Source organism: Tupaia chinensis, unplaced genomic scaffold (assembly GCF_000334495.1).
Source record: "Tupaia chinensis unplaced genomic scaffold, TupChi_1.0 Scaffold138910_1, whole genome shotgun sequence".
NCBI classification, from domain to species: Eukaryota; Metazoa; Chordata; class Mammalia; order Scandentia; family Tupaiidae; genus Tupaia; species Tupaia belangeri.
This window is the reverse complement of record NW_006198801.1, coordinates 1,426,111-1,436,593: the sequence shown is the minus strand read 5'-3', so window position 1 is coordinate 1,436,593 and position 10,483 is coordinate 1,426,111. Positions and strand designations below refer to the sequence as shown.

Genomic DNA, 10,483 nt, shown 5'->3' with positions numbered 1-10,483 from the left:
AGGATCTTGGGCACGCACGCACACAGGCCCGGTGTGAGTTTTAAGCCACCGGGTCCGGGATTCGAACCGTGGTCGACTACGTGGGAGTCCAGCGATATAGCCATTATGCTAATTGCTGGTCCCAAGAAGCCTCTTGATTCACCATAGCAGTAGCAGCGATAAAATATGTGATATCAAAGACAACCATCTTGAAACATTTCCTTCCAACCCAAAATGGAGTTTTATATTGTGTTTGTTATAAATCGACGTATTCTTCTCTCCCAGATGACTGTAATTGTAAAGTGGAGCTCGCTTTGACATCTGATGGCAGGACGATAGTGTGCTACCACCCGTCTGTGGACATTCCATATGAACACACAAAACCTACCCCTAGACCAGATCCTGTGCATAATAATGAAGAAACACATGATCAAGCGCTGAAGTCCAGGTTAGAAGAGAAAAGTGAACACCTTGAACAAGGACCCATAATTGAACAATTTAGTAAAATGTTCTTTACTACTAAGCACCATTGGTATCCTCATGGACAGTATCACAGACGTCATAAGAAACTGGACCCTCCAGAAAACAGATGACATCAAGGTTCTCAGAGGAATCAGAAATGTGCTTCATTTGTCATTTAAGAAAATCCCATGTGGTGTGTTTTCTAATAGGTTATGTAATAAAATAATAAAATTTCTTTTCATGTATTTAAAAAAAAACGAATCAACCCAAGAAGATCTTCAAGGCACATCATACAAGATTGACCAAAAACCACAGACTGAGATAAGATACTAAAACTGGCAAGAGAAATGTCAGGTTACTTTCAAAGGATATCCCATCTGGCTAACATCAGACCTCTCATCAAAAACAATGTGAGCCAGGAAAGAATGGGAAAATATCTTCAAAGTGTTAAGAGAAAAACAGTTTCAACCAAGAATATTATACCCAGCAAGGTTATCTTTCATATGGAAAGAAAGGATAAAAACATTCTCAGATAAACAAGACCTGAAAAAATTTGCCAATAGCAGATCCACTCTTCAAGAAGTTCTGAAAGGAGTGCTCTCCCTGGAAAACTAAAGGCAACATGCAGAAATAAGAGAACAAAAGGCAACCAAGAAAATGACCAATTTAATGTTAGGGACAAGAAATATCAATAATAACATTGAATGTAAATTTCCAGGATTTAAACGGAAAGATTGGACCACAGTAACACTGCATATTCAACAGAAGAGAGTTTGAACGTAAGACTGAAATCGCAAAATAGAATTTTATGACTTTTACATTACTGATTTCTTTTTTTTACTATGCTTTGTTTTCCCAATTTAAACATTTTACTTTCTTTTGAGTTGTTGATAGGTTCAGAAATTTGTTAAAATATTGTTCTTGTTTGTTTAAGTGGAAACATAAACTTTTCTTCTTCCTGATCCCTCTTGAATTGGAAATATTTGGGAGTATTCTTATTTTGTGGCAGAGGGTTATTTATATAAGTTTGATAATGCTTGTTGCATTGAATCAGAAATTGGAAATATTCAGTATCGGACAGGGAATGTCATACCTGAAGATTAATCAGAACACTATGGAACTAAGGTGGATCTCAAGTAAGTCAACAGAAGCTCTTAGAAAGATGACTTGGCACCATAAATAGTTGTGCCTGGTAGAGAGGATTAGAGAAGATAAATGAAAAAATTTATAATATAAAATAACCTGGACTTTTCCAGCCCAGCATTGTAATCAGTAGAGACTGCAAAAGAGCAACTACACCAGAGGATTATCTTGAGAAAAACTTAGAAGGAAGAAAAAAGAGACTGATCTTTGCTAGCAGATGGTATACCACAGAATACTTGGTAGGCAGGACTGAATTGAGAAAGTTTATGTGTGGCTAGCATGCTGGGCATTTGCTTTTCAACAGTTTGAGTAGCTGACATGTAAATATTTTCTCAAAAATATTTAAAACCATACTGTCTGGACAGTATCTCAGACGTCGTAAGAAACTGGACCCTCCAAAAGACAGATGGCATCGAGGTTCTCAGAGGACTCAGAAACATGCCTCGTTTGTCCTTTAAGAAAATGCCATGTGGTGTATTCACTAATAGATTATGTAATAAAATAATAAAATTTCTTTTCATATATTAAAAAAAAGAGAAGGAATTGTGGCATAGCCATCCCCCTGGGGGGTGATTTCTCACTTTCCCTCTGTCTCTCTCTCTCCTTGGTAAGTGCAAGCAACACAAAGCAAAAACCTCTTTTTAAAAAAATCATGTTCACAGAACCTTTTTTAAAATTGGGTTTTATGTCAGAGGGCAAATACGTGTCAATGAAAGAGAGAGAGAAAACACCCCTGAGCAGGGCCCAGGGATGCTATAATCCTTTTCCTTCCATTTCTCCATCCCATCAGGAATCAGGATCTTGGTCACATGCGCACAGGCCTGGTGTGTTTCTCAAGCTCCCAGGCCAGGACTCAAACCCTGGTTGGCCTTGTGGGATCCAGCTTTCTCTGCAAAGCACTTAACTGCTGTGCTATGGAACTGACCCAGGGACAGATTTTTAATGCTTTATTTTCAAGAACTAAAACTTTACAGGTGTGGCTGGAGCCCTCTGTGTTCCCTTCCTTTGCCTTATTCCCCTATCCTCCCCAGAGGTAGCCACTGTCCTGGAGTTGGTGTAAATTCTTCCAAATGTGCCAATACTTCTACTACTTACAGCCAATCATAGGCCACAAAAAGTGTACATCCTGTGCATTTGTTTGATATAGAGAATCACTACATTCTACAATCGGGTAATTTGAAATTTATTTTTATCCCCACACAGTATTTTTCAAGATCTGTCCCTTTTTTTTTTGTTTGTTTTTGGAGAGAGGTTTTTGCTGTAGGGTGCGGGCACTCACCAGAAAGACAGAGAGAGAGACAAAATGTGAGAATTCACCTCCCGGGGGGGGTAGTAGCCACACCGCAATCATTTCTCCTCCATTATCCTCTTTGGATCTTGGGCATGCACACACACGCGTACAGCATGAGTTTAAGCCACTGGGTTCAAGCCTTGAACCATGGTAGACTACATGGGAGTTCAGTGACATAGCCATTATGCCAACTGCTGGGCCTGCCCCCCCCCCTTTTTTTAAGAGAAATTTTTGTTATAGGGCACATACCCTTACCAGAGAGAGACAGAAAGCAAGGAAGCACCCTTGGGGGGATGACCATGCCATAATCTCTTCTCCCCCATTCTCCTCTTTGGATTTTAGGCATGCACTCCGCATGCACCTGGCGTGCATTTTTTTTTTTAAAGAATTATTTTATTGGGACCAGTGGTTAGTGTAATAGCTATGTTGCTGAACTCCCATGTAGTTGACCGTGGACCAGGTGGCTTAAATTCACACTGGGCGCGTGTGTGTGCATACCCAAGATCCCGAGAGGAGAATGGAGAAGAAGGGATTGCAGCGTGGCCATCCTCCTGTGGGGTGATTTCTCACTTTCTATCTCTCTGTTGTTCCTCTGCCTTTCTGGCAAGCGCAAGCCCCCTATAGGAAAAATCTCTCCAAAAAAAAAAATTTATTTTATTGAACTTTATTTATTTTAATTTAATCGGTGGGGGGGAGAGAAAGTGAGAAAGCAAGCTGCCAGTTCTGGGGCTCGAACTGCAGTTAGCAGTTCCCCATGTGGGAGTCCAGTGCCCTTAACCACCATGCCACCTGCCACCTGAGTGAGCTTAAGTCGCCAGATCCAGGACTCAAGCCGCATTTGACTGTATGGGAATCCAGTGATGTAACCATTACACCATCTGCTGGTCCAAGATTTGTCCATATTGATATGTATAGATCAAACGAATTAATTTTCACCACTGGCTAGTGTTCCTTTTTTATAAATATAACACTATTCTCCTGATAATTGACATTTAGATTGCTTCCAGGTTTTTTTCCCTTTTTAAAAAAATTTAACATTTTATTTATTCATTCATTCATTTTTCCTATCATTTTATTTATTTTTCCTAAGGAATTATTTTTATTTATTTATTTATTTATTTATTTAAATTTGACCAGAGAGGGACAGAGAGCGAGAAAGAGAGAAAACAAGCCACCAGGTCCAGGACTCGCACTGCGTTTGGCCATGTGGGAATCCAGTGCCCTTAACCACCATGTTACCTGCTGGCCCCCATTTTATTTTTTTTAATTTTAACAGAGAGAGACACACAGAGAAAGTGAGAAAGCAAGCCACCAGGTCAGGGACTTGAACCATGGTCAGCGGTGTGGGAGTGTCCAGCGCCTTCACCACCATACCACCTGCTGGCCCCTCCCCTACTTTTTAAAAAAAGAATTACTGAATTTTATTTATTGTTATTATTGTTTTTTAAATTGGATTAGAGAAAGAAAGAGGAAGTGAGAAAATGAGACACCAGGTTCAGGACTAGAACCGCAGTCGGTCATGTGGAAGTCCAGTGCCTTTAATCACTGTTCCACCTGCTGACCCCTTTTACTTTAGATACAACATTTCCTTTGAATATTCTTGTGTTGATAAGGTTTTTTTTTTTTTTAAGGCAGGGTCTTGCTGTCATTAACCACCTGCCTCAACCTCTCCAAGTCACTAAGCTTACAGCTGCATGCCATGGCCTGTAGTTTTTAGGTTGAGCTGGGAATTGAACCCAGGTCTCCTATGTGGTTTCATCCTGCAGAACCCAGAGTCTTAGCTGAACTACTTAGGTAAACCACTGCAGCTGGATCTCTTAAACACTTTGCAAGATGTTCTCTAGGGCAATTTTTTGAATGTTCTTGACCGCACCGGCAGTAAGAAAGCATTTTACAGTGAAATAAAAAAAAAAAAAAGTTTCATGATACAATTCTGACTTTTGCTTTTCAATGCACTTTGCAAAGTTCTATTTTGTTTTTAAAGATGCTGGTCATGACTTATTACATTAATTTCATGACCTACAGATGGGCTGTAACACGCAAGTTGCTCTGGGGTATGAACAGAAGCAAAATTTTCTGGCTCTAAAAAGTGCTTTGTAAAAAGCCAAGAACTTTGCAAAATGCTTTCTAAATGAGTAACATGCTTTGCAAATCATGAAGGTCTCTAGAAACCACAGAGCGTGGAGACACAGTCACACAGGAACTCCTCACCTTCTCCCTTCGCACTACTGACCTGCCTCCCCCAGTAAGCTGAGCAGTGTGACGCTGTCCTCCCCAAAGCCCATCCTTTCGCAGGGGTCTGCGACTATCCCCTCGCTTCACTCCTGGGCACCATTCCTGTGATTTACAGCTCTCTTTTCAGTCATCATCCATTTGTCCAGCCCCTTCTTTGAAAATACCTTCTTCTTTCACTATCAGCAGTCTTTGCTTGGAGGCTCCTCTCCTAGACACTAAAGGCTGGGGTGCCCTAGGGCTGTTGCATCTCCTTTTTGAGGCATCCACTGTCCATGGAGATATCACTGAGGCCCCATGCTGTGAATAGCTTTCTCACTGATTGTCAAGTCTCCAACCCCAGCCCTGAGCTCTCCCCAGAATCAAGACTCTTATAGCTGGAGCTCTACGTCATGTTTCTCTGGGGATATCTACCCCAAATTGGAAATTGCTAAAATTACACTTTTTATTATTTTTTTAGAGAGATTTTTTTTGCTATAGGGCACATGTGCATGCCAGAAAGACAGAGGTAGAAAGCGAGAAATCACCCTTGGGGGGATGGCCAAGGGTGACTTCTCCTCCATTCTCCTCTTGGGATCTTGGGCACGCACGCACATGCGCCCGGTACAGGACTTGAACTGTGGTAGACTATGTGGGATTACAGTGACATAATCATTGTGCCATCTGCTGCTCCCTAAAATTGAACTTCCTTTCCTCCATGTTTAGCTATTTATTTCATCCATGAGAGCCAGGGAGAACGAGAAAGCGAGCTCCAGTAGGGTGTTAACGCTGAGACCCACCCGAGCGTCAGCCAGCCCCAGATCATCAATGTATCTCCAAATGCAAGCCTAGAGTCCTCACACGTCGGTCAGCCTTGTAGAATATCGAGTGTTACTCTGTGCCACCGCCCAACTCTCCAAAATTGAACTTTTGATTTCAAAACCTTCTCCTCCCACGGCCTTACCCATCTCAGGAATAGCATCACCACCCACCCAGGTGCTTCAGCTAAAATCTTTGAGTCATTCTTGATTCCTCTCTTTTGTCTCACCACCCACACTGGATCCATCAGCAAATTTCGGCTGTGCTTTCAGAACCAATTTAGGACCCACCTTTTTTTTTTGCTATAGGGTGCGTGTGCCAGACAAAAAGAGAGAGAGAAACAGAGAGACAGAAAACAAGAAATCACCCCCCAGGGAGGATGGCCATGCCGCAATCCCTTCTCCTCTCGGGATCTTGGGCATGTACACACATGCGCCCGGCGTGAGTTTTAAGCCACCAGGTCTGGGACTTGAACCGTGGTCAACTATGTGGGAGTCCGGCGACATGGTCATTACGCTAACTGCTGGTCCCAGGACCCACCCATTCTGCCCCATCAAGTTCTGTCCTCCATTGTCTCCCATCTGGAGCGTCTTGGCAGCCTCCTTCCTGGTCTCCCTGCTTCTGTGCTTCCCTGCCCACGCACACAGCAGGAGGGACCCTGCAAACACCAGTTTCAGGTCACAACCCTCCCCTGCTCAGAATCCTCCCTAGGCTCCATGTCATTCAGGTTAAAGGTCCACGTCCTCTTGGCAGCACGCCAGGCCCTGCATGTCTGCCACCCTCATTTCTCAGATTTTTATCTCCTCTCTCAAGAGCCTTCTCTGGCTGCACGGGTCTCCTTTCTGTCCTTCCTGTTCCCACCTTTCAACCCTTGCTGTCCCCTTTGCCTGGGACACCACAACTTCCCCCCTTCACAAGGTACCTTTCAGCTCTCAGCTTCAATGTCCCCTCTTCAGAAAATCCTCCCCTGGCCAGCCGGTTGGCAAGTCTTGCTCCACACCACATCACTCTGCTCAGCCTCTGGTCACACACTATCACCTGCCGTTGTTTGGTTTATTTGGTTATTTTCATCTTCCCCTCCCCACTGGATTGTCAGCTGTGAGGGTGGGATGGAGCTCTGCCTCACTCAGCCTGAACCCTCAGCACAGGGCCACGCCTGATACCCAGCAGGTGCTCGTACATCTTTGCAAATGAAAGAAAGGCTTTGAAAACTAGGGAGGTGGCTTCTTGTTTTTGCTATAGGGCCCTGTGTGCTTGCTGGAGAGAGAAAGAGAGAGGAAAAGTGAGAAATCACCCTCCAGGGGGATGGCCATGCCTCAATCTCTTTTCCTCCATTCTCTTCTAGGATTTTGGGCATCTGGAGTGATTTTCAAGCCTGGGTCTGGGACTCATGGTCATGGTCGGCCATGTAGGAATCCAGTGTCTTAATCACCTTGGCACCTGCTGGTCCCCCAAACTGGGAAGGGTTTTGAACTTCATTACAGTGTTTGAAAATGAATCAACCCACTCTTTTTAAAAGAAATCCTGAACATGCCTTTTAAACCAAGAAACTGAAGAGCATGTTGTCGAATACAAAGATTTATCTGAAAAAACCATAGGATAATTTGTAAAGGTTGGAAAACTTAGAAAAGAGAACATCGCCATTTTGCAGTCTTTCATGAACTTTCATGAGGTTCAATGATGAACTTCAGTAGCTGTTGACATCACAAAAGGAGAGATGACCAGATAGGATGTGCCTCCTGAAGGATGTACACAGTACTACGGAGGAAGGTTCTGGCCAAAACAACCCCACATACCCTCACACCTGAACCCAACAGGACATCTCAATCTCAGTCCCAATTTACAGGAAACACAGGGGACAGAGGAACATGTGAAATGACACCATCAGGACGCTCCAGTCAGGACTGTCAGCTATGAGGGTGGGATGGAGCTCTGCCTTGTTCAGCAATCATAGACATAGTATACAAAAGAGATTTGGACTGGCAGGTGGCATGATGGTTAAAGGCACTGGACTCCCATGTTTGACCACAGTTCAAGTCCCAGAACTGGCAGCTTACTTTCTCTTTTTCCATCTCTCTCTCTCTCTTGCTTTTTCTCTCTGGTTAAATTAATAATAATAAGTGAAGATAAATAAAATAATTATTTTTTAAAAAAGAGAGATTTAAGGAGCCAACAGGTGGCATGGTAGTTAAGGGTGCTGGACTCCCACATGGCCAACCGTGGTTCAAGTCCCAGACCTGGTGGCTTGCTTTCTCACCTTCCACCTCTCTCTCTCTCTCACTCTGTCCCTATCTAGTCAAATTAAAATAAAGTTAAATAAAAAGAATTCTCTTTTAAAAAGAGAGAAATTTAAATATTTAATTTATATATATATATATATATATTTGGAGAGGTTTTTGCTATAGGGCGTGTGTGCTCATCAGAAAGACAGAGAGAGACATAGAGACAGAAAGTGAGAAATCACCTCCCAGGGGGGATGACCATGCTGCAATCCCTTCTCCTTCATTCTCCTCTCGGGATCTTGGGCACACACGCACATGCGCCTGGCGTGAGTTTAAGCTGCCGGGTTTGGGACTCGAACCGTGGTCAACTACATGGGAGTCCAGTGACATGGGAGTCCATTATGCTAACTGCTGGTCCCAATAATTTTTATTTCTTATTTTATTTTGTTCATGATAGAGTATATGCTTGCACATAAGCAAGGGAGGGGGAAAGAGAGAGAAGGTCACGCCACCACGCACGCCCTCCCTCGAGTCCTCCAGCTCACCAGGATCTTGGGCATGCATGCACACCCAGTGTATCTTAGGCTAACTGGACTAGCCTCCTAGTGTGCTTAGACCACAGGCACGTGCCACCCTGCCTGGGCCTGTTTAGGCTGGGCAGGGAACAGGACCCAGGCTTCCTGTGTGGCTTCGGCCACGATGTAAAAGCACCTTCCTGCTTGTGCTACCATGGCTGGGCCTTTTCTTACATTTTAAAAAGATGGGTATGTCTGTCATCTTACTTATTTATTTAATATTTTAAAAAATAAGTATTTAATGCTATTAATTATTATTATTATGTTTTAATCCACTAGAGAAAGAGAGAGGGAAAGTGAAAAGGCAAGCCGCCAGGTCTGGAACTCAAACTGCAGTCAGTCATGTGGGAGTCCAGTGCCTCAACTAACCATGCCACCTGCTTTCCCCCTCCTCTTTACATTTTTATTGAAAAAATTATTTATTGGGGACCAGCAGATGGCATAATGGTTACATCACTGGACTCCCCTATAGTCAATCATGGTTCGAGTCTCTCCAGCAAGTGCACATGCCCTATAGCAAAAATTTCTCTTAAAAAATTATTTATTATTATTATTTTTTGAAATTTGACTAGAGAGAGACAGAGAGAAAGAGAGGGAAAATGAGAAAGCAGGTTGCCAGGTCTGGGACTTGAACCACGGTCAGATATGTGGGAGTCCAGCACCTTATCCACCATGCCACATGCTAACCCCACTCTTTTTTGTTTTTTTTTTGGAGAGGTTTTTGCTACAGGGTATATGCGCTCGCCAGACAGACAGAGAGACACAGAGAGATAGAAAGTGAGAAATCACCACCCCGAGGGGATGACCACGCCGCAATCCCTTCTCCTCCATTCTCCTCTCGGGATCTTGGGCATGCATGCACGCGCGCCCGGCGTGAGTTTTAAGCCACCGGGTCCGGGACTCAAACCACGGTCGACTACGTGGGAGTCCAGCGACACAGACATTATGCCAACTGCTGGTCCCAACTAACCCCACTCTTAGGAGCTTGTTCGGAGGTTCTAGCAGGAGAACACAGCTACCTGTATACCCTTGACCGAAGAAGAATGGTCCTTCTCTTTCGGGAATGACCAAGCACGTAGCTTCAGGAGGGACGCACATGGAGCAGTGAGGGAGGAAGGGGATACCTGCCTAGCCAGCCAGATCAGCCGAATCAACCCTGGTAATCAATGGGGTGACAGATGTCGCAGCCAGATCATCCTCACATCTGACCCAACCCCATGTAGTTGACTACATACTTTTTTAAAAATTATTTTTATTGGGGCCAGCAAATAGCGTGATTTTTAAGGCACTAGATTCCCACGTGGCCAAACGCGGCTCGAGTCCTGGACCTGGCAGCTTGCTTTCTTACTTTCCTTTTCTCTCTGGTCAAAATGAAAAATAAATAATAGGGACAAGCAGTTGGCGTAATGGCTGTGTTGCTGGACTCCCATGTAGTTGACTGCAGTTTGAGTCCTAGACCCAGTGGCTTAAACTCACGCTGAGCACGTGTGCGTGCGTGCCCAAGATCCTGAGAGGAGACTGAAGGAAAAGGGATTGTGGTGTGGCCATCCCCCTGATGGGGCAATTTCTCACTTTCTGTCTCTCTGTCTCTCTGTCTTTCTGGCGAGCGCACGTGCTGTATAGCAAAAACCTCTCCAAAAAAATAAAAATAATAACAAATAAAATTAGATAAATAATTCTTTAAAAAATATTTTTATTTGGGACCAGCAGTTGGCGTAATGGCTATGTCGCTGGACTCCCATGTAGTTGATCATGGTTCAAGTCCCGGACCTGGCAGCTTA

General features: G+C 43.8%; 1 protein-coding gene and 1 pseudogene across 1 annotated transcript in view; one reads left to right on the top strand and one right to left on the bottom strand.

The window, feature by feature from the left end:
- LOC106736348 (39S ribosomal protein L42, mitochondrial pseudogene) overlaps window positions 1–572 on the top strand; it is a 1,786-nt pseudogene extending 1,214 nt beyond the window's left edge.
- Window positions 1–10,483, bottom strand: part of RYR1 (ryanodine receptor 1) — a 180,225-nt gene that overhangs the window by 21,609 nt on the left and 148,133 nt on the right.